The sequence below is a fragment of the Rattus norvegicus genome, chromosome 1 (genome assembly GCF_021556685.1).
Source record: "Rattus norvegicus strain SHRSP/BbbUtx chromosome 1, alternate assembly SHRSP_T2T, whole genome shotgun sequence".
NCBI classification, from domain to species: domain Eukaryota; kingdom Metazoa; phylum Chordata; class Mammalia; order Rodentia; family Muridae; genus Rattus; species Rattus norvegicus.
In genome coordinates, this window is record NC_141534.1 from 139532050 (window position 1) to 139558503 (window position 26454).

The 26454-nt window shown below is 44.6% G+C and overlaps 1 long non-coding RNA gene across 2 annotated transcripts; it reads left to right on the forward strand.

Annotated features, from left to right (window-relative positions):
* The first annotated feature begins 741 nt into the window (after positions 1 to 741).
* On the forward strand, positions 742 to 20125 carry LOC148007725 (uncharacterized). 2 transcript variants are annotated; one of them, XR_015647129.1, is made up of 4 exons: positions 742 to 821; positions 946 to 1039; positions 2598 to 2811; positions 17319 to 20125. It is a non-coding gene; the product is annotated as an uncharacterized LOC148007725 (long non-coding RNA). The 2 variants fall into 2 exon arrangements; XR_015647130.1 differs by lacking the exon at positions 17319 to 20125 and adding an exon at positions 9327 to 10570.
* The last annotated feature ends 6329 nt before the right edge of the window (positions 20126 to 26454 follow it).

Genomic DNA, 26454 nt, shown 5'->3' on the forward strand with positions numbered 1-26454 from the left:
GCTTTTACATTTAAAAAGTAGAACACAGATTGTGTAGTTTCTATAATAGATATAGAATCCATTGATAACTTCTTAGAGATCATCTATTGTTTTGTCTTCTCTGACACAGGTTGGTTAAAAGCTACAAACAAACAAACAAAACCATTAACTTCTTGCATTGTAAGCAACAGTTGATTAACATGTGCTTTCACGAACTTCTGAGTGTATGAGAGAAGTGTAGTGGCCCAGGCACAGACCCAGAATCTGTTCCTAATCGATTGTTTAAACCTCAGTCTCCTTGCCTCTGAAATGGGTATAATAGCCTTTGAGATATGATCCAAGATATGTGTCTGCATAGCACTATGATATTCTATGCATTCACAAATACCTCTTATGTAAAAAGGTTCAATTTGACAATATAAAGTGCCTTCCTGTTTTCCACTGGATACTTTTGCTTTGAAGAGTCTTTTCCATTTCTTCCTCTTCCGCTTCCTCTTCCTCCTCCTCTTTCTCCTTTCTCTTCCTCCTCCTCCTTTTCAAGGAAAAAACAAAAACAAAGAAACAAAAGCCTGCCTCTCTTTGGGTTTGCTTTTACTAGTTCAAATGAAGCAATTGGCAGCTGATGGGAGCAGATACAGAGAAGCACACCCAAGCATTAGTCAAGAGAGAGTCCAGTTTGGAGGTTTCCTTCCAGTTCCTCTCCAGAGGGGATTGCAAGATTGTGGGATGGGAAAGAGGAATTGTGGGAGCCAAAGGGGTGGAGGACACCACAGAATCAGCTAAGCAGGGATCATGAGGCTCACAGAGACTAAAGCGACAGAAATCACAGTGCCTGCATAGAGGTACACGACATCCTCTGCCTATGTTGTAATTGTTAGCTTGGTGGTTTTGTGGGTCTCCTAACAGGGGGAGTCGGGGTGTCTATGACTCTCTTGCCAGCTCCTGGGTCTCTTTTTCTCCTTCTAGGTTGTCTCACAGAACCCTGACATGAGGGTTAATGCCTGGTCTTACTGCACCTTGTACCGTGTCCAGTTGATGTCCCTGGGAGGCCCATGCTTTTGTAAGGAGAGACAAAGCAGGGATGAATCTAGAGGAGAGAGGAGGTGGGGGAGGGAACTGGGAGGGGTGGAGGGAGGGGAAACCACAGTCGGAATGGATTGTATGAGAGGGGAATAAATTTTTATTTTAAAAAGTTTGTCTTTCTTAAGCTGTGCGTTCACTAACTCAAATGAATCCACCTTCGTTCACAGTTCTGTTTTCAGTGCCCCCTACCTGTCAGTCTTTCAGGAACAGTAGCCATGAACAACACACAATCTTGCAATCCTCCTTCCCAAGTCTTAGCATGCTAGGGGTCTGCCACCATGGCCAGCTAAGCCTCAGAGGGTTTTGCTTGCCTTGTTCCTCATCGTTACTATTCTGCCTTGTTTGAGGGTGGCAGGGGCTTGAAAGCCAGGGTGTATGCAGTTAGACAAGCACTCCAGCGTTGTTTGACATCTAGCTGCTACTTTTCATTTTAAGTCTCATTTATTCCCTTATATGTAGTGGGGGTGGGGGACTTTCGTGGATGTTTCTGTGTGTTGGTGCACATGCCACAGCCTACATGTGGAGGTGAGATGACAACTTGCTGGAGCTGGATTTCCATTTCCACCAAGTGGGATCCAGGTACTGAACTCTTCAGTCTTGGCAGTGACTGTCCTTACCCACTGAGCCATCCTGCCAACCTCTGACACTCATTTAAGCTGCATTTCCTGTTAACATAATAAAATTCATCAATCTCAAACTATACTAGGTAGCCTTTGTAAAGAGTTAAGATGCTTACACGTAATGGTTTAGCAACTGCACCGTCCTGTGACTGCTGGACCATGTACACATTCAGCGGTGGGGCTCTGATGCATGCAGTGCGCTCTTACTTGCCTCTGTGCACTCTCAGGGCTCTCCCACACACCGTGGTGGTGGACTTCATGCTGGTCACACTTCATGTGTCGGTGGCTGCCTTTGAGGATTTGCAGTTGTTTGTTTTATTGATATTCATGTATAATTGACATTACCAATTTTATGGTGGACAGTTTGGTGTATGGAACACTTTTCATAGCACGCATTCACCACACCACTGCCACTTGAAGCCTGGCAAAGAACGTCATCACTGTATCAAGGTGTGTGCTTCCCAGAGTACTGAGTGGGGCAGGGTGCATCTCACTCCTTCTCTCAAAGGTATTTCTCTAGGAAAGCCAAGCCTTGCAACGAGCTCATAAAAATTGCCAGTGAGGTAGCTCAGTAGTAGAGCATTTGCCTGGCATGCTCAAAGCCCTGGGTACAGTCCCCAACACTGCCAAACATCAAGAGTAATATAAGAAAATAAGAGGAAATACTAGTAAATAGGATCAAATTTCTTTAAACTCCTTCAAAAGTATGTTTATCATCAGCATTCTATTTATTATTTATTTACCTCTGTTTTTTGGTTTTTGAGTCAGAATGTTATGTGGCCCTGGTTGTTCTGGAATCGATGCCTTAGACCTTGAATTCATTATCTTTCTACCTAAGCTCCCAGTGCTTGGATTACAGTGTATGCTGTCATATCTGTATAACACACAACTGAAAACTATTTAATTATCTTTCAGGAAATCAAGGCTTAAATTGTGTCCCTCCCGTGCGTATGACAAAGCCCTCCCTCCTAGAAAACCAAAATGCACTATATCTCTTGGAGACAGAAGCTTTACAGAGGTAATCAAGCTTAACTGAGTTCAAAGCTCCACATCTGAATGCGTAGGATCCACCAGCATGAACCCTCACCCAACAGGACCGGTATTTTTACAAGAAGAAATCAAGACCCAGGTATATGCAGCGGGATGTTGTTGTAAAATTATAAAACAAGCTGTCTTTTACCCCCACTAGACCATATACCTCAGTGCCCAAGATATCTGGTAGATATCTTAATCTCAGTCAGCAAAGCCTCTCACCCTCTTTGCTCCATCCCATATCACACTGCTGATGGCCTCTTTCTGAGCCTGGCAACAATCTCTCTACCCATCCAGTTCCCAAGGCAGGTTACCACCATGCCAGAAATACACATCCCAATTCCATGGTGGCCCAGTGTCACCAGTCACCACATACTCTCTTTTTTTAATTTTTTTAAAGATTTATTTATTATATATAAGTACACTGTAGCTGTCTTCAGACACACCAGAAGAGGGCATCAGATCCCATTACAGATGGTTGAGAGCCACCATGTAGTTGTTGGGAATTGAGCTCAGGACCTCTGGAAGAGCAGCCAGTACTCTTAAGCACTGAGCCATCTCTCCAGCCCCACCACTTACTCTCTTAAACTCAAATCACCACATGAAAGAACACACAACACAATAACCTCTGATCCGATTGATAAGATATAATTGCCCACCTAGACACACATAGCCCTGTACACATCCATCCCTTGAGAACGTTCATAACAACCTGTAAATATACAGAGAGGAATCTTAACGTCACCCTCCATGTTTTCCTGGCGGCTTCTTCATCTAGCTTCTCTCTCCTCCTCCCTCTAAGACTTTTCTCCCGCCCATCCTTCCTTCTCATCCAGTGATAGGCCTTGTTCTATCTTGTACCTGCCTATACCTGCGTGACGACATGGAACATCATAGGGAAAAGACGGCAGCCATCTAGAGAACGACGTCTCAGAAAGCCAATCTTGCAGATAAATGATGAAATGATTCCTGCTGTTTCAGACACTCCATCAGTGATGCCAATGAGCACATATGCCAACCACCTTTCTAGCACATGGCCACCAGTACCATAAGCTATGTGCTGCAATAGACACACACACACACACACACACACACACACACGCGCGCGCGTCACCCAGCCTACTTATCAAGGGACCCCGTTTGGACCACCTCCCTCCATTTGTATTCCCCTTTCATTACACTTTAGCTTGTGAGCCATTTGTAAGATGAGACACATAGATCCGTTTCCATGGCAATCATTGACTGCATATCCCTACACCGAGACCATAGTTTGGAATACGTTAGGTGCACCAACAATTCACTAAAATGAAGAAAGTGCTTCATTAAATAGAAGAGATCCTGACTTGCTCCCCAGATTGTTTTCACCATAGCTCTGTGCCTTGATTTTTTTTTCTAACGCTACTGATTCTATTTCCACCTAACATATTTTTCTTCTTTCTTAAGCTGTTTGGTTTTGCCCCTTGGCCTGCATTTTGAAATGTCTGCCTAATGTTGATTGCTAAAGCAATGCTCACAAAAGCCTTTCTTGCAAGCAGCAAGCAAGCAGAGTTTGAAAATAGCTGGGTGTGCTTTGTTACTACCCCTGACAAAATCCACATATCATGAAAACAAGTATCCTTTCCTGGAACCCCATGCCCTACACAGCTATTCAACTGTCATGATTTGTTTCAAACAAATGAATCCAGCCAGGAAGGATTAATAGGTAGTTTAACACCTACAGAAGCTTAAATATTTCATCAAAACATAACCCACACAGCCCTCACTCTCAGACCCTGTACATAATTAAAATCACACAAAAGCACCAGGCTGCATTTGCTACACGTAATTTGCAGGGGGAAAAGTAATTATTCTGACAATTAGACCCAGAGCAGTGTGCCCCTTGTCAAAGGCCAGAGACGCCTGTGGATGCTTCTGTGTCACCTTTTAAGAGCTTAATTAATTTGCTCACTAATAAGTCTCAAAACAACTCTGGGAACCCCACCTGTTAGTAAAATGATGGAAGAGATCCGTGTGTGTGTGTGTGTGTGTGTGTGTGTGTGTGTGTGTGTGTGTGTGATTTTTTAAAAAAAATCTAGATGCTTTCTCACCTAGACTCATTTGCATTTTATAAATTCTATATTCCCCTTTCTGTGGCCTCCAAGAGCTAGTCTCAGTACTTTGATACTCCTATAAATTCAGTTCACCATATTAGGGTCAAGGTCATGTATGCCAGCCACCCCGTGTTTGGGCCAGCATTTTTATCCAGACCATTTTCTACCTTGGAGCCACAGTCCCTGACTGCAGCTTTACCTACTTTGTTTAATCCACACCAAACAAGCACCCCCCCCCCCCCCGGTAGAGGAATGCAATCTATCTAGCAACAGTAGGTAGGGCCTGCCAGCCACCCTGTACCTGCCCGCACTTCAGGGTTCCAACCACATGTGTCCCCACACACTGAGCCCTGTCAATCAACATTTCTCACAGTTGTCAGGAAGGCAGATAGAACTCTTCACTCCGGCAAGCCTCTTTAAACACCACACACACACACACACACACACACACACACACACACACACACACAGCTACACTGAGCAATTTTTTCTGGGCAGCAGGACCACTTTTCCACTGGTGGGTTCAGAAGACAAAATAGCATCCAGCTACCAAACCTGCAGCTTCTGCACTCCACCCCGCCAGCAGCACACAGCTAGTCTGACAAACTTGGGGTTATTCTGGTCTTTTCTGTCTTCTTCCTCCTCCTGCCCTAACCACCATTCCAAAACGTACCACTGAAATGCTATTAGATACTGACTCTACCTTCCAAGGAGGGAGAGCAGGGGACTGGTAAGCAGAGAGTCATATTTAAGGAGTGCCAGGAAAGTGCCCAGCAGCCCCTGACACTCCCACTTAAATGTTACAGTTCTGGGGAGGAGACTGATGACCCCCCTTTTGGGGGCACATTAACAACTAGATCAAAGCTGTTGCCCAGGCCCCTGAAAGCAGAGATGGTCCCCAAAGTTCCCAGAGGCAGGACTCTGTCCACTTGTCTCTTTCAGTCCTCCCGAAACCCCAGGATAACAGGTCCCACCCAGCAAGCAGAGCTGCTTGGGCAGCCCGAGTGTTCTGACCAAAGCGCCAACGGGAACAAAGGCCACAAAGCGAGCTGGTGGCCTTTGTAATTGCTTTTCCTGCTAAAAAACACTCTTCTTTTCTCACTAGTGTTTCCCTGAAACTGATTGATACACTCGGGGGGGGGGGCAGAGGGGGAACCCGTGAGAAAGCTCCTTCTCTCAAACTTGAGAGCTTCCAGTGAGATCCTCTGCCCATGAGCCAAACCCCCCTACCCGCCACCCTAAAGCTCTCCACGCTGAATGGTGGCATGGGGCAGGAAACAAACATGCCAAATACTGTTCTCAGCTGAACACTCCCCAGGCAGGCTCCAGCTTCCCAAGTCAATACAGAGGCCTCTGTGCTTTCTGAAGCCCTAGCCTTGATGAATATGTGAGAAAAACAAACATTTGTCCCAGGCTTTGGGAACGAAGAAAGGAGACTTGGAGAGAGCCCCCCCCCCCCAGGCAGGCTTGGGAAACCCCAAGGGTCTAATTGAAAGGGTTTTAAATAGTAAATATGAAATCTAAACCCAGATGGTTCTTTTGCAAAGGAAACAAACCATTCATTAAGCCAATTCTTTCCTATAGCTTCACCTTAAACACAAGAAGCGGACCCTCCCCCATGGCTATCTGGCTGCCAAATCTCATTTTGATCATTTGGCTGGGCAGGAAAAGAACAAGGCGGCGGGGGTGGGGGGGAGTCAGAGAAGGAAAGAGGGGGAAGAGAGAGAGAGAGAGAGAGAGAGAGAGAGAGAGAGAGAGAGAGAGAGAGATTTCTTCCTGATTTGATATTTGCGATGACCCTCACAGGAAAGTATTGTCCGGTCCTTCTGGACCCTGGGCACCTTTTCCAACCCTTCTCTGAAAAGGAAGCCAAAGTCAAAAGCCCAAAATGGGACCTACTGGGGCAAAGTAACTCAGAATATAGTAACAGGGCTAAATGGAGACCAGAGGACAGAGGAAGATGTAACAATATAATCAAAGCTCCCTCAAGTTGCTTAAGCTGTCTGTGTTCCGATGGCAAAAACCCGAGCGGAGACAGAAAAGGTCCATGGAGAAGACATACCTGGAGTTTTGGAGAGTCCTGCCAGAATGGGACATGCCTGCCCATCTTGGTTTTCAGCTTGCACTGACTCCCTTCTTCAGTGGGAGACCACTGGGAAGAGGGACACAGAGTAGACAGACGTGGGATTCACCAAACGTCAGCTCTCTTATGACTGACTACGTACAGTAAGGACGTTCAGGTATCCCATGTTTCACCAAGCTTAGACACCATATACTGTCAGAAACACTATTGTTTTAGAGACGATCAGAAGAAGAAAAAAAAAATGCTCCCTTTGAGACCATGACAAGTCATCAATTTTAAGAAGCATGCTGATTTCAGAGATGTTAATATGAAAGAAAATAAAGACCATCTCAAAGTCAGTGAAATATATGAATAGGTGACATTTACTGGGAACACAGCCGGTGCCAGGCCCATTGCCAAACACTTCCCATGGATTAGCTCCTTCACTCCCCACAACTATAATTATCCTCATTTTTCAAATGAGAAAAGCAGGTCTTGAAGAATTGAATTAACTTGTCCAATCTCACACTGTGTAACCAGGATGTTCATTCAGGCCTATCGAAATCCGCAGCCCAAGAGAGAGAGAGAGTTCCTCCAAATCACTCCAATGAATCTGGAAAATATATGCATTTGAGGCACCCTTCTCTGTGTTCCTGCTTCCAGGAGTCTGCAGTGTTATCCACAAATGTATACAATTTCACAAGCATCCAGCTCATGCCCACGGATGGGCCAGGCAGGGACCACGCTGGGAGGGGTCTCTGTCTGCTGATTTGCATGAGCTTCTGAGTTCAGAGGACTGGGGAGAGTCTAGTTGAGTGATATCTTCTTAGCCCTGTCTCCTGGGCCTCAGAATTATCCCGAACATCACAAACAATGCTCTTTCCAGAGGGCTGAGAAGTACAAAGTCCCTCTTCAAACACTGATCAGTTTGTCACAGAACAATTCGAAGCCTCAGAAGGGAGGGACGTGGGTGTCAGTCACAGCTTCACCAGTCTTGTCATGCAACCCTGAATTTCTCTAACCCTCCTCTGCTCATCTGCATCGTGAAGATTATTACTAACCCCTCAAGTGATGAAGCTTAGGACAAAATGAGATCCTAGGCCTAAGCCTGACAAGTATTAAGAAAGTCGCACATAGAAGTCCTCTTCGTCTCTTAAAACTAATAGGGCATTTTTGCAAGGAAGAAAAAGATTAAGGAATCAACGACTCGGAAAAGAGTGGGTAATCTTCAACAAACAGCTCTTAGACACCCAGCAGTTGTAATGGACACCAGTTCTAGGTGGGTAGAGTTCGAGTCCTGATAATAGGACCTTAAACATGTCTCTAATCCCATTTTTTAAAAAAAAGCAGGAAGAACCTTAAAAGAACCACAAAAGATAACTGGTCATATTGGCTAGTCTACCCTCTGGGTTGCCACCTTGGATTGACTTCAGCTACTTCACAACTCGCAATATTATAGAAAACATGGAGCGATGTACTACGTTTCCGCCTCTTCCTCCTCCTCCTGCTTCTCCTGCTTCTCCTGCTCCTCCTCCTCTTCCTCTTCCTCCTCCTCGTGCATGGAGATGCAGTTGGTCCTGAGCAGAGGACGTGATGGCTGCTCTGTGGAGTCTGAATGCCCGCATACCCCCTGGCTTTGGATCTCTTTAGAGAGAGCTTTACCCTTACACTACTGCATCCTACCCGTTCTCTCACTAGTTCATGAGGTCGTGTGAAATCTCTGCTCTGTATTCACTTTATAGTAATTAGCATACTAGACATATTTTACCTTCTGGAAACACTGGCAACTTTAATAGTAAACCCCCTTTTTTGTCATAGGTATGAGGAAAATGATAAAAAAAAATCGCCGTATACTGTAGTTGCCAAGATGAATGGCATATGCAAACAAGAATGCTGTTGGATGTTCTAGCACCTTGTAGCATCTCAAGAACCTTACTAACCAAGTCAGTTATGCTGCCAAATTGAAGATGAATTATTGACTAGAGTATTGTCAGTCTGAGTTAGCCCATGTTTTCACACTGGCCATCACACGATTATGTGATCACAGGTCAAGTAAATGAATAAATGAAATAAAATAAAAACTGAGGAATGCTGGGTACGGTGGGACATGCCTTTAGTCCCAGTATTCGGAAGGCAGAGGCAGGTGGATCTCTGTGTGCTCTGAGCCAGTCTGGTCTACACAGTGATTTTTAGGACAGCCAGAGCTACATAGTAAGACCCTGTCTCAAGATAAAATAAAATAAAATAAAATAAAACAGGAGAGAAACAATAGGATTATTTGAAAATTTGGATTTAAGATGGTCTATGTCTTCAGGGAGGTCTTTTATGGACACACATATACCTGTGATTGTGATATTATATTGGTTACATATCAATACACATTCCATGAATAAATTATCGCTAGTTCATATAATAAAAATAATTGCATTGATATTACATACCGTTTCTCACCCCCTACAGGGACTTCAAAATACTCTGCACCTCAACAACTTTGTGGAACACTAATCTGGGGGTTCACCAGAGCGGAAGACAGGGAATCAAAAGTATTTATAAGCATGGGGTTGGCATGTCTTCTAGGATCTACCCAACAGTTACCTGGCAATAGCCAGGTATGCCTGACTCACTATAAAAAAGGCTGCTTGCCTCCTCCTTACTCTTTTCTTTTGCTTTTGTTCTTCCCCTCTTCCCTCTTCACTCTCTGTCCCTTCTCTTCTCATTCCCCTCTCCCCCTCTCTCCATATGCTCATGGCTAGCCTCTACTCCTCTTCTCTCTCTCTCTCTCTCTCTCTCTCTCTCTCTCTCTCTCTCTCTCTGCCTTTCTCTGTCTCTACTCCCTCAACAGCCCTCCCCAGGCCCTGAATACACTCTTCTATACTATACCATCATGTGACTGGTACCTCATGGGGAAGGGGGTGCCTCAGCATGGGCCTGCAGAGGCACCCCCTTCCCCCACAACATACTGTGCCTCCACCAAACATATTCCTGCATTCGTTTTCTTTTTTATAAAACACAACACATGGGATTGACCCACAAAATGTGGCCCACAGAATTCAGGAGTCTTACAATGGAAAAACATAAGAAGAATACCAATGGCTACCCTTCTACACAGTTCCCATGCCATCAGGAAGCTCAGAGTCTAGTGAGTTAGGAAGCGCAGAGCTAAGAGAGGAAGAGAGGGAAAGATGGAGAGAGGGAGGGTAGAGGGAGGGAAGGAGTAGGGAAGAAGGAAGAGATGCTTTCACCCATACAGGAAGAATACAGCAAAGTAAGCAGAAGCATATCTCACACACACAGAAGCCACACACACACACACACACACACACACACACACACACACACACACACCTACTCCTGCAGAAGGAATGCACTGGAAAGGGTGCTAGCAGGGAAATTTTGTATCAGATAGAGGAAGAGCCCAAGTCAGTAGAAAGGCAGAGGTGTGAAGATATTGGAGCAAAGATGGCGAGCATCTATTTCTGTTGTCACATTGAGAAAAGATGTCAGAGAGCTGAAAGGGTAGCTCAGGACCATGTCAGAAGGAGCCCTTTGAGCCCACAGCCCACATAGCTGGCTATAACAGTCCCCATTATAAAGATGAAACATAAGACCAGACAAATCTATGTAAAGGTTTTTGTGTTATAAAGTTTATGTATTTTATACAAATCCATGTACAAACTATTATAAAGTTTATGTATTGTTATACACATTTATACATTTTGTAATCTGAGTTCTCAAAACCTGTACTTTCCCCAACCATGAAACATTGTAAAAACCTAAGAAATACAAAGAGTCGGAAGAAAAAGAACAACAAAAACAAACAAACAAACAAACTACAAAACCTAACTTCCAAAACACATCTCAGTCTTGGAAAAAGTGTTTCTGGTTCTCAGGAAACAGAATAGTTCCCGGCCAGTCACAGAAGCCCAAAAGGTCCTTCTAGCTATTATAGTATGGTCTCTGCTAACAAATGAGAGGTTATAGCCATGTCCTATCTCTTGCTACCCAGCTGGCTTTTATTTCCCAAAGCTGTTCTTTGCCAGGGTAGCAGTTGGGCCATTCTCTTTCCCTCCAATTCTGTCACCCCATATAGAGGTGGTTCTGTACTAGTTAAGTATCAGGGCAGCTATAGGAAGACACTCTTGAGACTGTTAGAGGTATTCATTCATCCTGAGCCCTGGTCATGGCTTCAAAGAGTCTTGCAAGAGATTAGGGGTTTCTTTGAATAATAATTCCACCCCGTGGTCCACAGGAAGCATTTCCTTAGGAAGGAGGCATTGACCAACAGGTACACACACAGTTCTATGAATGTGATTGCTGGCGCCTGAGCAGAGTAACATGGCGGCTGCAACTGAAGGGACCTGACAGGCAGACCCTACCAACCCTCCACATACTCTGCCCAGCTGAAGACGAAGCACAGAGAAAGATGGCTTTTCTCACTTTCTCTCTCTCCAGTTGTGAGAGACCTGTCTATAGACTACCAAGCCTCAAAGGCTGGCTGTTGGCATCAGAGCCTACAGCCTCCGAATCCAGTGATGGCATCACCCATAGGCGACACTGGCAAGAGCATGGGTTTCACAAATCAACCCGTTCTTCTAAGCCAAGAGTCTCTGTCTCTTCCCTTTCTTTCCTCACCCACTCCTACCGAGGAAAAGTTTGTAATACAAATCAGGGGCTGGGAACATAGCTTCTCTAACCTGTGTGTCTGGCTTTGCATTCAATCCCAAGTGTCATAGGATACTGTGGCTTAGGTTTGCAATCTCAGCACTCAGTGGATAGAGGAAGGAGGATCAGAAGTTCAAGGTCATTCTTAGCTGCTTGGTGAGTTCAAAGCCAGTCTGGGATAGAAACCATGTCCAAAATAACCCAAACAAATAAGCAAATAGGAGGAGGAAGAAGAGAGGAAAGAAAGACAGAAAGACAGACAGACAGGCAGACAGACAGACAGAAAGAAAGAAAGAAAGAAAGAAAGAAAGAAAGAAAGAAAGAAAGAAAGGAGGGAAGGAGGGAAGGAGGGAAGGAGGGAAGGAACAATAGAGGGAGGGAGGGGGAAGAAAAAGAAAAGGAAAAAATGTAGGTCAACCCGTTTCCTAGGGAAACCAGCTTCTATTTGACAAAAGTGAGTCAGGACTGAGACCTTCATGATATGCTACAGCCAAAGCCCAGGATTTACCTTCCCTCAGGTTACATGAGGTAAAGACCCAGCTTTGACTGTTTCCTAGTTTGCTTTCTAGTGCTGTGAAAAAGATCATGATCAAAGGCAACTCACGAGGAAAGGGGTTTGTCGGGCTTACATGTCCTATCACGGTCCATCACTCTGGGAAACCAAGGCAAGAACCCAACCAAGGCGGGAACCTGGAGGCAGGAACTGAAGCAGAGACCATGGACCAGCTGCTGCCTTACTGGCTTATCTTCCAGGTTCATGGTCAGCTACCTTTCCACCAGCCTGGGGGATGGCAGCAACGCAGTGGTCTGGATTCCTTCTTATCCACCATTAATTAAGCAAATGTCCCCACAGGCTGGCCTGTAGGCATTTTCTCAGTTGAGGTTCCCTCTTTTTAGATGGCTCTAGTGTGTATCAAGTTGACAAAAATCTAACCAGCACAGACTGCAAGGGCAGCATCATAAAATTCTAACAGCTCTAGAAGCAATGTCAGGAAGGGGAAGCTGGGATGATGTAAGAAGACAGAGAGGCCGGGGAGTTTGGTCCCAAGCAAAATCGAGTCAGGGTAGAGCAGTCACACAGGACCCACTTGAAGCAGAGGAGTGGTGAGTGGTTGTCTCTATGGAAAGAGTGCACTGTAAAAGGGTGTGGCTAGAAATGCCATAGGTCATCAATGTGTTTGCACTTTCACAGGACTTAGATGCTTTTGTCCTCTGAGGTCCAAAGCAGTTATACTCTGGTTTCCTCTTAAGAAGTAAACATTTTGGGGTTGGGGATTTAGCTCAATGGTAGAGTGCTTGCCTAGCAAGCCCAAGGCCCTGGGTTCGGTCCTCAGCTCCGAAAAAAAAAAAAAAAAAGTAAACATTTTAATTACTAGGAGATTTTATTTGTAAAGCATAAAGGAAAGATGGGGTTAAGGGCAAAATGTAATTTGCATTCTTAGAAAAATAATAATTACTGATTTTTATTATAATTTGAATATTTGTAAATGTAAAAAATTTAAACCACTAGAAATTCTTTTTTAAAAAAAAGATTTATTCATTCTTGTTTTATGTGCATTGGTGTTTTGCCTGCATGTATGTCTGAAGGTGCAAAATTCCTAGGAATTGGAGCTATAGACAGTTATGAGCTGCCATGTAGGTACTGGGAATTTAACCTGAGTCCTCTGGAAGAGAAGCCAGTGTTTTTAACCACTGGACTATCTCTTCAGCCCCTAGACCACTAGAAATTCAACATTAATCAGAATTCTACCACCAGCCACAAACCAGACATTTTTTTTAATTCAAATATAATTTGTATTTTAAGATTTCCTTTTATAACCTGGCATCCCCCTAGCTGTTGCAAGCATATCTTTCCCATAAGCAGACACAATGGCTGCACTACCGTTTTCTTTTTAGAATGCTTTATGTTGTGTTTCATGCACAAAACCCAATCCCCACCCCCAAAAGTGAACACATCCAACACAGCAATCCTACGAGTCTAGCCATTTCTTCCTAAGAAAATAATTACTCAAGTGTGTGCAGAGTTCCGCCCAAGGCTGTTTGCCCCAGTTGAAACGCGCATATTTTGCCAGCATCTATGTCTGTACAGCACTCTCAGGCTGTTGCCCGTGAAGGCCAGAAAAGGACAGCAGATCCCCCAGAACGGCAGTTATAAGTGGTTGTGAGTCTCCACATGGGTTCTGGGATCGAACCCAAGTCCTGTGGCAGAACAGCCAGTGCTCTTAACCACTGAGCCTTCTCCAGACATGCATTACCGTTTTCGATGACTGCATCCTACTTCACCGACAGTACACCATCACATGGTTTAAATCGGCTACTGAGAGAACTGGGACACTTGTAATCAAGCCATATAGCGAACATCAACTGGGGCAAACAGCCTTGGGCAGAACTCTGCACACACTTGAGTAATTATTTTCCTAGGAAGAAATGGCAAGACTAGTAGGATTGCTGTGTTGGACATTTCCACTTGGGGGGTGGGCATTTTGGTTGTTTTTGTTTGTTTGTTTTTCTTTTTCTTTTTTCCCCCAGTGAGACAGGGTGTCTCTACACAGCCTTGGCTGTCTTGGAACTCATTATGGACAGACTAGCCTGGCTTCAGACTCACAGAGATCCACTTGCCTCTGCGCCCCTAGAGTTGCCACGACACCCAGTTAGGGACTTTTTCTAAGGGTGTCAATCTAGCCAACCAAAAAGCCAGAAACTTAAGAAAACATCTGTTTTCCACACCCTTAGCAACTCTGGGTATTGCAAAATATCCCTCTGGGTTACACATTCCTAATAATCCAGGGTCCTTCTACTTCCTCCTGACTGACACCAGTCTGAACAGAGAAGCCCTGTGAGGAGAGAGGCTGACTAGGCACCAAGGCCGTTCCAGAGTTTGGCAAGGGGGGGGGGGGGATACAAAGACCCCAGAGAAACATCTCCTTCAGTTTTGACTGGAAGGTGGAGAAGGGAGCCTAGGGTGTGAGGACCGCCTTCTTCTCTCTCCCAGGTGCAAAGACTTTCTCCTGCTCCCCATCCTCCACCTCAAACAACCTCTGTGGGTGAAAGGCAGCCCACAAGAAAGAGAAAAGCAAAGAGAGGCGCTAGAAGGAACAGCCCAGGCCCCAGGGTTAGAAGGGCATTCTGTTCCCACCAGGGACCCTCTTTCAGCTGCAAACTGCTGTATTTGACATTTCAATGCCAGCCTGGGGAGGGAAACAGGAGGGAGACTAGAATGTGAAGAGAGGCCCAGACTGGAAACCTAAATAAGGCCAGGAAGACAAAAAGAAAAAAAGAAAGAAAGAAAAAAAAGAAAGGAAAAAATCAGCATGTCTTTAATACAGCTATTTGTTCTTGCTCCGTTTCTCTTCACCAGACTCAGAAGCAAAAAGGATCTCTCTCTCTCTCTCTCTCTCTCTCTCTCTCTCTCTCTCTCTCTCTCTCTCTCTCTCTCTCTGACATTTAAGAACAATGAGCACTTGGGTGTATTGAAAGGTGGGAATGGGTGGAGGAAGAGGGAAAAGGAAAAATGTTTCTAGAAGAACTGAACTTCCTGGACCTTGAGCTTTGACTTCCTTGGGAAGGTCCTGGGAGTGATCCCCCTCCCCCGCCCACCTCCACCCGGGTTGGGGAGGAAGAATGAAAGGAATTCAGATTTGGAAAACAAAGCCACGGAGTCTAAAGAGCATGGGGAAGAAGCCCAGAGTTGGGCCAAACCTGGGTTCTGGAGGCTGACCTGAGAAGGGGGAGGCTTAGGCTAAGGGTGAGCAGAGCAAAGCTCTCTCCACCCAGTCCCGAGGCTCAGTTCTCTCCTGTGGGATGACAGCTCTCAGGGACCCACCCCATGGGGATTCTTCCCCAGTTTGCCTCTGGATCACCAGTACAGACCAATTTGCAGATGAGAAAATGGAGGTCCAGGAAGATGAAGTAGGAATCTAAGATCCAGGTGATTGGCAGGTCCACCAGGGCTAACTCTTAGGAAAGGCAAGCCTTTAATCCCGGAACTCAGGGAGTCCCGTGACAGCCAGAGCTACACTTAGAAACCCTATGGGGGCGTGGGGGTGCAGGGAGACAGACAGGCAGGCAGGGAGACTGACTGACAGGAGATTGAGTATAGATTATTCTACTCCTGAGAGCAGATTATTAGAACTCCGATCCAGGCTGTCCTAATTTCATTTCCATTGTGATAAAGTACCCTAACAAAAGGCAACTTAAGGGAGAAAGAGTTTTAGCCCACAATCCCAGGATGTATATAGTCCGCCACAGCAGAGTGCTATGTCTGGGGGGAGGGGGTGGGGCTTAAAACAGTCAGTCACCTCATAAGCATATCCCAGGGCAGAGAGAAATATATGCATGGTTCTCCACACTCTGATCCCTCTCTCTTAAATTGTTCAGAATCAGTGCCCACCACCATGAGCTAGATCTTCTCACATCAGTTAAAGGAATCAAGACAGTCTCCCACAGACAAGCCCACACACAACCTGATCTAGACGGTCCCTCATTAAGACTCTCTTCTCAGGTGATTCTAGACTGTGTCAAGTTGAGCTAACCACGCCACAGGCCTAGAACCTGAATCCCTTTCCTCCAGTATAAGAGTATCTTATCTCCTCACCTTGCTTCCTCTTCTGTTATATGAGACCTAGCCATGGGTTTCCATGTGTGACACAGTCACCCAGCGCAGTGCTATTCTCCACTCACAGTAGAACAGAACAGATTGCTGGGGAGTCAAATGAAGGGTGCTCTGGAGAGCACAAGGGATGAGTACAACTCAGGCTGGAGCAGTGTAATGAGCACAGAAAAAAAATGTCTTTTGGACATACAAAAATAGCTTAGTCAGGAATCCCACTATACCCAAGGCTGTGCCTGATACCCAGAACACAGTCTGTTCCAAATAATCAGACATAGCCTAAGAACCCCATGACACCCACTGAACCTCTTATAAGTAAATAAAAGACAGAGACTCATATAAGTATATCAAGGAAATGCTCTGTTCCACACATCGGGGAGAGACTCCACCTTGATCTGCCCTGCAGATAGAGAGTTTCTCCCAGGATCTTGACCCTTGAATTAGATAGAGACTTCCATTAGAGACTGGACCAGACCTTCAGCTAAGATATGTGGCAAAGGCGAGCAGCCTTGGGGAGATAGGTTCAGGACTGTAGCTAAGAGTTTAGAGTGTGAACCCTATGTGATGACCTTCAGCGTGACAACATATAACTTCTGGTATACTAATTACGTATGTCTACCTCTTTGTTCCGATGGGCAGGAGATGGGTAGGGTTGAAATTTAGGGGGAAATGCTACCAGGGAAACTGGGGCTTCCCTTCATAGGTCCCCGATCTTATTAATAAGAGGGTTTAGAAACAGACTTAGAATCAAGCGCCAGGGCAATATTACTAAACTTTGAGAGAAAAACCAACAAAACAGGCAAGTAGTAAATCTTAGCAGCGGCTAGAAGAAGGGAGATAGAGAAAAGAGAGAGACACACGCCTCTGAGTTAGGGCTGGAGAAAGCAGGACAATTGAGGTCAGTGAGTAGCAGTGTGGAGGAAGGGGAGGGGCTTCTGGTGGAAGGCGGGTGGGGGGCTTCTGAAAAAGAACACAGATATCCAGAGTGCCCAGGAAAGCATGCTTAGTATTTTGGTCAGTATTAAGAGAAAAAGAAACGGGGCAAAGATGTTTTGTTTCTGAGTACAAGCATGCTTAATGATGGGGTGAAGAAATTTCTGTTAGCTTCTGCAGGAGGAACGGGCTTCTGAGCAGCCTACGTACAACAGCTCCTCTTGTAACCGTTCCTCCCATCTTCTCAGTGTCTTCAGGTGAACCAGCTTTTGTAGGGGATCAGCTCCAGCCTTGGTGATGAACAGGCCCTGCTTGAGGTGAGCCTGCCCCCAGGGCATGAGGCCAGAAGAGCTGTCTCTGCCCCTTGCCGGTTTCGGCATTGGATGAGTTAGCTTGGAGACATCAGGAGAGCTCACCCTGATGGGTGTGAGTGCAGCCGACCAACTCAACTACCACCCAGACCCACATCCAGAGCTTTGAGTTGTCCCAACCCAACGTCTACATCAATGAACTACTGGAGCTAGTGATCGGGCTCATCCTAGAGATCCAAAGCTGCAGGACGTTCACGACTCATTGCAATGACCTTTTGCAAGTAAGGATTTGTGGACAGAGGGTATACTGTAGGACATGCTGTCATACCCTACAGCTTCCACAATGACTTTTTTTCCTTTTTGGGGAGAGGATGGGAATGAAGGGAGAGGGAAATGAGTGGGATTGGGGTGCATGATGTAAAACTCACAAAGAATCAATACAATGTTAAATAATAAATAAAAGGAAGACCCAGCTCACTGTGGGTGGTCCCCACCCTAAGCAGGTAGTACTGGGCACTATAAGAAAGCAGACTGAGCAAGCCATAAAGAGCAAGCCAGTAAGCAGCATCCTTCCATTGTCTCTGCTCCAGTTCTTGCCTTCAGGTTCTTGCCCAGAGTCTCTTCCTTGGCTTCCATAGGTGACAGACTTATAAGCCATAAGGTGAAATCCCCACTCTTTTGCTTTTGGTCATGTGTTTGATCACAGCAATAGAAACCCTAAGACCGTATGCAATTGTCTACTCTTCAGAGCAGATCAGAATGCCATGTCTCCACCCAAGGCCAGAGATCTTCCTAGCTTTTGTGCAGGAGGCCTACAAAGAGATAGTTGTAATGTTCTTCTTTCTATTGTTATCAGGGAAATAGGAGGGGTTCAAAACTATGAGGGAGGGCTTTATCCTCAAAGGTCTCCAAGGCTACTAACCCCTGTCCCATCCCCCTAGTAAGAGTTGAGATCCTATGTGCTGGGTAGAAACTGAGGAGTAGAAGGAGTTAGGGTCTCTACTTTTGAGAACTTTCAGGCCTTAGAAGAACATCAAAAGTACCTACCCCAGGGTAGCTAGATTATATCAGGACCATGTGAATGTGGAGTAACTGTAAATGAAGGGAGATAACAAAATTAAGAAACGAGATCCAAAAATTACTAGCATCACTACTAAAATTAAGATAGACAAAACTAAAAAGAAACGAGAGCCCCAAACACTTCTAGCATTTCTGACTCCTAGCCAGGACAGAACCAAGGACAATTACAACTTCTGTTGTAAATGTGCTTCTTCAAAGCACATTTAGCAAGGCTCCTCCTGATAAACTATCCAGCCAGTTTCACTTCCCTAAACCTAAGGACATGTGGGACACCTCACCATGTGATCATGATCTGGAGCTGTTGCTACTTAAAGGGGTCCACACTATTAGGGACAAGGCCTGGGCATTAAAAAGAGCAGCACCATAGAGGACGTGACTTCGGCCCAGCTCTCCCAGACTCACTACAACTATGACTTCTAAGCCACAGGTCATACTTTGAGTCTTGAGGGCAGAACTAGCCTAGGGCCAAGGCAAGGAAAAACAGAATTCTCAAGTCACCCTACTAGACATGAGAGTCCTAAAGACATATATTTTTAAAGATATGACCTTATTCTGTACTTCAAGCTGGTGAAGTAAGACATGGATTATATAAATTCATGTCTAGACTCTCCTCACAGTATTTTAAATCCCTCTCGGCTCCATGTATGACCAGAGAGGACCAGGCTGAACTTTTTAAAATCCTTTCCCATACTAGAAAATATTATGTAATGGAATAGGCCCTTTTTAGAATAAACTTTAAGTTGCAGAATGGGTTGGGATTTAGAGAAAACTTGCAACAACAGTATGAAGAATCCCTTTATCCCACTTTGAGTTGAGTTTCTCATTGTTTTCTATTTCCCAGTCCATCTTTTGTTACCATGGCACACTCACCACAATTAGTGAGTTAATGTCAATGCTTAATTATTAACTAAGTCCTTCATTTGGATTGTCTTAATTCAGACTAAATGCCGTTTTCCTCCTTTGAAATTAAGTTTTAAGGAGCAAGTGTTAGCGAATGTCAAGGATTTCCAAATTACATTCCATGAAAACAGAGGGTCTGGAGAGGAACCATAAAGATTGGGCGATGTTACATTAACTAAGGATGCCTGAGGAGGCCACCACACAGGTGGACGTAAGAGGTGAACTATAATCTAATTTAGTTCACAAGCTGTCTGAATTTTCCGCTCAAGTGTATACTTTTGTAACAAATAACTGAGTCCCAGCCAATCACAGAATCCAAGTTTCAATCAATCACAAGTGACCAGTTGTTCAAACCATGTTCTAAAATGGCAAATACTTACTGATCTAGAACAAGTTTCTTCATTGGTTCCGATCTTGATCTCATAATTACTAGCAACACTGCAAACCTGAGTCTGTTGGAGCCATGCTGGTACTGAAGCCTACCTGATTTTGGAAACATGAAGGAAAGCCAATTAAGATCTTTAAATATTTTGGTTTTATCTTTTAACAAAGGGAAGGAAGGTGGCAGCCAGGCTCCTGCGTCTGGTCCTATATCACTTGAGGTAGCCTCGGTGTTTCTTACTTCTGTTTAGGGTATCCATAGAAAATTTATCTGAGGAAAAATAATTTTGTTTATAAAAAGAAGCCTCGGGGTTGGGGATTTAGCTCAGTGGTAGAGCGCTTGCCTACCAAGCGCAAGGCCCTGGGTTCGGTCCCCAGCTCCGAAAAATAGAAAAGAAAAAAAAAAAAAAAAGAAGCCTCAAACAGTATGGAAGCAAAGCCATGTGTCTTGGTTGCTATGATAAGACACCATGACCTGGGCAACTTACAGAACAAAAAACTTATTGGACTTGCTTTCTCAGAAGGTTAGGATCAGTAACCATCATAGCTGGGAACATGGCAGTAGGTGGGCAGGCAGGCAGGCATGGTGCTGGAGAAATAGCTAAGACCTTACATCCTGAGAGAACAACCTCAAGTCAGAGAGAAACATTGGGGATAGCATGAGATTTTTGAAACCTCAAAACCCACCCCCAGTAACACACCTCCAATAAGGCCATGCCTCCTAACCCTTTCCAAACAGTTCTACCAACTGGGGGCCAAGTAATCAAACATGTATTAGCTTATGGGACCTCTGTCATTCAATCAAACCATGGTAACTGAGTCGACTGAGAAGGCTTCTGTCACTTGCAGAAGACGTCTGCCTGCTAGACACCACATTACAAGATTAGCAATTATAGAAAGAAGGGGGAACCAGGCATAATGGCACACACTTTATTCCCAGCACTCGGGAGGCAGAGGTTGCCCAGTCTACATGGTAAATTATAGTACAGCCAGAGCTACAGAGTGAGATCCTGTCTCTAATGCACCCCCTCCAGTAATAAAATAAAAAGAAGGGTAAAATAACATTCTATAAGAAAATGATTTTTGTGTTTTTATAGTTTCTAGTTTCCCCTGTAAAATATAAAATAGATTAAGTCCAAAAGAAAACTTACCTTTGCGCGCGATGCAAATTCAGATCAACCACCATAGAAGGAGTATAAAGAACTGTCCCCCTAAAGAAGCCCCATTTCTGATTGAGCCAAGTTACACAAATGCCCTGAAACCTAGCTAGCTGCACACATGCTAAAAGCCTCACTCACTCCTCTCTTTGCTCAGACTGCACCATGCAAACCCACATATGGGTTTGAGGGGACCCGGGGACCCAGCAACACTAGTCCTCGCACCTCCAAGTGTGTAGCATGATTTTCAGAAGTACTCATCTTGAGATGCTGCAGCTGATGAACCCAGTCTAGTGTCCTGGTGAGAATTACCCCTTCTTCGCTCCCTTAAGGAAGAGGCACTGCCGTAGTGACAGCTGATTGGATCCCAGTTTTCCTGTCCACGAGGGAAAATGGCCTTCTAGATCAGTGCTTTTAATAGATGATTTGGAGAGCAATTAGCCAAGTACACTAGGCCCTTCTCTCTCTAGGGGAGAGTCGATATGACTTTACTCGGAGGGATTTTCTAAGTAACCAGATTGAGGCTTTAACCCCAGCACTGTTACTTACTGACGGCATAAACATGAGCAAGGTATTCCTTCTGAGCCTTGATTTCTGCATGTATAGACCGTTGGTGATACAGGCCACCTCCAACAGCCATTGTAGGGAGGAATGACACAGTATGCTAGTGTCTGGCCCAAGTGCATAGGAACCCTGATAAGAAGTTTGGAGAATGTTTTACTATGGTTTTGTTTTCTGTGTTGGGACAAGCACTCTACTACTAAGCTAAATCCCAGAACTGGCAATGTGGTCCCTACATGCATCATTTACATCAGTGGTTCTCAATTGCGAATGTTGCAACCCCTTAATACAGTTCCTCATGCTGTGCTGACTCTCTGCCCCCCACCATAGAATTGTTTCTGTTGCTACTTCAGAACTGTCATTTTTCTACTGTTGTTGTAATAATATAAAAATAAAACGGTAATGTTGGTCTTTTACCCCGCTAGGTCCGCACCGCGGTGCCCAAGATATCTGCTAGATATCTTGGCGGAAACACAGCCCAGTCACACACTTTCCTACACTCAAACCCTCACATAAAAGAACACACAACACAATAATCTTTAATCCAATTGGTATGATATAATTGCCCACTTAAACATACAAAGCCCGGTACCATCCATCCCTTGAGAACATTAATAGCAACATGTAAATACACAGAGCAGAATCTTAACATCACCTGCCATGGCTTCTCCCCTCTCTCCCTCCTGTCTCTTCCTCTCTCCCTTAGTCTCCTCCTCTTCCTTCAAACTTCTCTCCCGCCCATCCTTCCTTCTCCTCCAATGACAGGCCTCCTTCTATCCTGTACCTGCCCCTCACCAGTACTTTACAAATTCAATGGAGAGGTGGTTCTGGTGAAGTCACCTGAGTTCTGAGTCCTTGACTAGGTGCAGTCCTTGGGGCAGTGGAATTAGCATCAAAATACAGTAACTTCAGGGCAAACCACAACATTCTACTGTTACGAATTGTAATGTAAATATTTTTGGAGGTAGAAGAGTACCAAAAGGGTCATGACCCACAGGTTGAGAAGCACCTACTCTACCTCCTTTCCTTACAAAAACTCTGAGCACCATTCACAAAGAATACAGTTGTTACTGTCTCCCTTTGGTGGGAAATGGGTCACTAAGCAATACCTTCCTTTGGGTCAATTTTGCAAAGAAACAAGTGACCTAGGGAATACGGTGTTTGGAGAATTGTGCCAAGAAGAGGCTACACACATCACACTTAGATTGTATCTGAAGGTTGGTCTCAACCTGTCAGTTCACAAACACATTCCATCTTCTTCATAACTCTAAGCAATAGACACTATTATCGTTGTGTGACTTCCTAATTTGGGGAGTTGATTTTCACTGTGGTTAAGTAGCTGACCCTACCCTAGCTGCCTAGCAGTGGGACTCCATCCATCATAGGCAGTCTGGCTGCCGAGCCTTTTCTCACACTCTCACTTTTCCCGGCATTGTGGAAATCAATGTACACCAGGCCAGATCTATGAGCAACAGAAAAAGACTTTAGTTGGCGTAAATAGAAAAGGAATGTATTTAAAATTTCTTAAATTGAAAGTATCTAAAAAGTACATCAGATATAAACAATGTCTGAGAGGGTGGGGCTTTCTTGAATTAAAGAACCTCACATATATCAGACACTGTGAAGAATTGGAGAGACACAGATAAGAACGTGTGTGTGTGTGTGTGTGTGTGTGTGTGTGTGTGTGTGTGTGTGTGTGTGTGTGTGTTTGTGTGTGTGTTTGAAACAGGATTTCTCTGTATGGCCCTGGCTATCCTGGAACTTACTCTGTGATCAGGATGGTCTCGAACTCAGAGATCCTCCTGCCTCTGCCTTCCAAGTTCTGGGATTAAAGTGTGCCATCACACTGAGCTTAGAACTAGATATTAAGTGATAAAGTGTTCATTTTCTTTAAAACAACAAAATTTGGAGATGGAGATTATAATATGGGTAAAGTGTCACAATGTGGGCAACTCCATTTCAAATGGGTATAGAATGTGCATGTGTGTGATTTGGGGGAGCAGGCAGCAAGATGGTTCAGCACATGCACGGACACCAAATGAATATGTAAATTTAATTTTTTAAAGTTTTTAAATCCCTTCCATAAATTTATAGTCTGGCTAGGACCCCATATTCCCCATGAACACTGGCCTAGACTTCCTACTGCAAAGCCCGCATGGTTCTACAAAGTCCTTGATTTGCTTCTCATATTCCCTCACTGAAGTCCCGTCTCTGGGCATAGTCAAATCTCAATCACTGAAGGTCACATGGCACCTAGGGCGAAGCAGATGTTCCATAAATGGTTTACTGAATGAGCCTTTGTTCCCCTTTTTATGAGCTGAGACACCCTGGGCCAGGTATGTATCCCTTTTGTTATGTGTTTGAATTCATGTGCTGTAAATCTAATTCCCAATATGATGATGTTGGCAAGTGACCCACTTAAGAGATGATTTGATTATGATAATGGAGCCCAAGGAATGAGACCGAGTACGGCTGGAGCTTTGCCCCTCCCACTATGTGAGAACAGCTGAAGGCTCCACCTGTGGACTAGAAAATGGCTCTCACCAGGCAGAAATCATCTTGCACCTTGACCTTGTACTTCTCAGCATCTGGACCCATTGTTTATAAACCAGTGTTTTGTTATGGCAGTCTGAGGTATCAAAAACACTCTTGAAGTCTCAACGGTCCCATTTTTAAACAGGAAGTGATAATGATTCCTTCCTGGAAGAGTTGAAGTGAAGAGAAAATGGGAAACTGCCTGTCAGACATTTCCCAGCTTGCACCAAATAGGATATTCAAGTTCAGTGCATCTCTGTGAGAAGGACTTGTGAAGCCCTGGTGGCTAATGGTGATGAATGGGTAGGATGTTGAGTAGAGTCCCCTTGGGAACAATTGCTCAGCACTCTCCTTGGAGTTCCCTGTGTAAGCCGAGAAGATTCCAGCCAACAGGAAAGGCAAGGCTGGCCTCCCCTGGCTGACTCCTAGTTAAAATTCGATGCCCTTTAGCCATTTCTGCTTCCTGAAGGCAGCTGGGAACATGTGAGGTACTCCGCAGGGATGGCTGAAGTCTGCATTGTCCGAGTTAGAACTGTTAAGCCATGCATTTGGATAAAGGGCCAGGAACAACAAAGGCCATGGGGACAATGTGGAGATGAGGGTATGTTCTACTCTAAACTGTGTTCTATAAATAGTGCCTTTGAGGATATGCCTTGGCCTAAGTGACTCCAATTTGCCGTGCAGCAATTGCTTCTTGGAACACAGATTTAAGTGTGTGTGTGTGTGTGTGTGTGTGTGTGTGTGTGTGTGTGTGTGTGTGTGTTCTGACCAGCACCAACCATGAATTACAGAATGATAAATAATATGCTCATACAAGTTAAAAGTACTAACTATAAACTTATCAAAGTAGATTAGAAATACATGGGCATATTAAATTGATAGGAGAAACATTAGGCCAGAAAAAGTATAGAACATCTCAGACTAATGAAAGATACAGACCCCATGAAAAAGGACATTTAACATGGTAATCATAGCCCTACCAGTTTGTCATCCAATCACACAGCACAATTCCCACTGGTTGGCTCAGTCCACTGAAATATCTGTCTATGTAATCCATCCTTCTGTCAATCTACCCATCTATCTGTCTATCCATGCATTCATCTAAACAAGTTTTCCACTGTTTCACTTTGGCCTCTACTCCTATGATAAAGACCATGACCAAATGTGATTCAGGAAGGAAAGAGTCCATTTGGCTTATATATCCCAGGTCAAACTCCAATAGTTGAGGAAAGTCATGGAAGGAATTTATGGCAAGAACTACAGCAGAAGCCATTGAGGGATGCTGCTTATTGGCTTGCTCTCCATGGCTTGCTCAGTCTGCTTTCTTACAGAGCCCAGGGCCACCTGCTCAGGAATAGCACTGCCCACAGTGAGTGGGGTCCTCCTACATTACTAATTAATCAAAAAGACTGCCTCATAGACTTGCCAACAGGCCAGACTAATGGGGCAATCCCTCATTACAATCCCCTCTTCCCAGACATGTCTAGGTTTGTGCCAAGTTGAAAGAAACCAGCCAGCACGTGCACCTTGTCCATGACGACTTCAGCCTTCAGCGGTTCTCCAACTGGGTTCATTAATACCTTGTGTTTCCTTTGCATATGTATCAGGTCTCTACCTCTGCCTCCTGTAAGTTCTCTGTAAATACTGTGGCCTTATTAACCCCTTTATAATCATTCTGCAACCTACACACACACACACACACACACACACACATACATACAACTACATATACACACTTACACACACCCTCACACAGACCACCCACAAACACACACTCACATACAACCACATATACCACATAAATACACACATACACACCACACACACCCACACAACCACATACATGTACATACATATATATATATATATACACACAACCACACATACACACTCACACATACTCACACACACCACCCACACACTCACACAACCACACACACACTCACATACAACCACATATACCACATAAATACACACGAACACACCACACACACCCACACAACCACACACATATACCACACACATATACCACACACATTTACACACAACCACATACACTGCACATACATACTCACACACACACATACACACCACCCACCCACCCCACACACACATAATTTAAGATTTAATATTCTTGTTTAAAATGGGAATACAGTAACCTATGGTTGCCAACAGCCAGCTGTCAAGAAAAATTCGGACTTCTGGGTAAATTGAGGGCAACTAAAGCAGTGCAGCTTGAGAATCTGTTGCTATTCAATGGAGCCTGATTGTGGAAGCACAAATATGCCCCATTATGTCTGTGACACAGTGCACTTATACCAGACAGGAGAAGCAAAGTCCCAGGGAATAAGGGAGCAAAATGAGGGGAAGAGGTTGTGGTTACCAGACTCATGTATGTCATGGGAGAAAGAGATGCTCACCTGTTCCATATGCAGTTTTAATTGTAGATTGAAGAATAA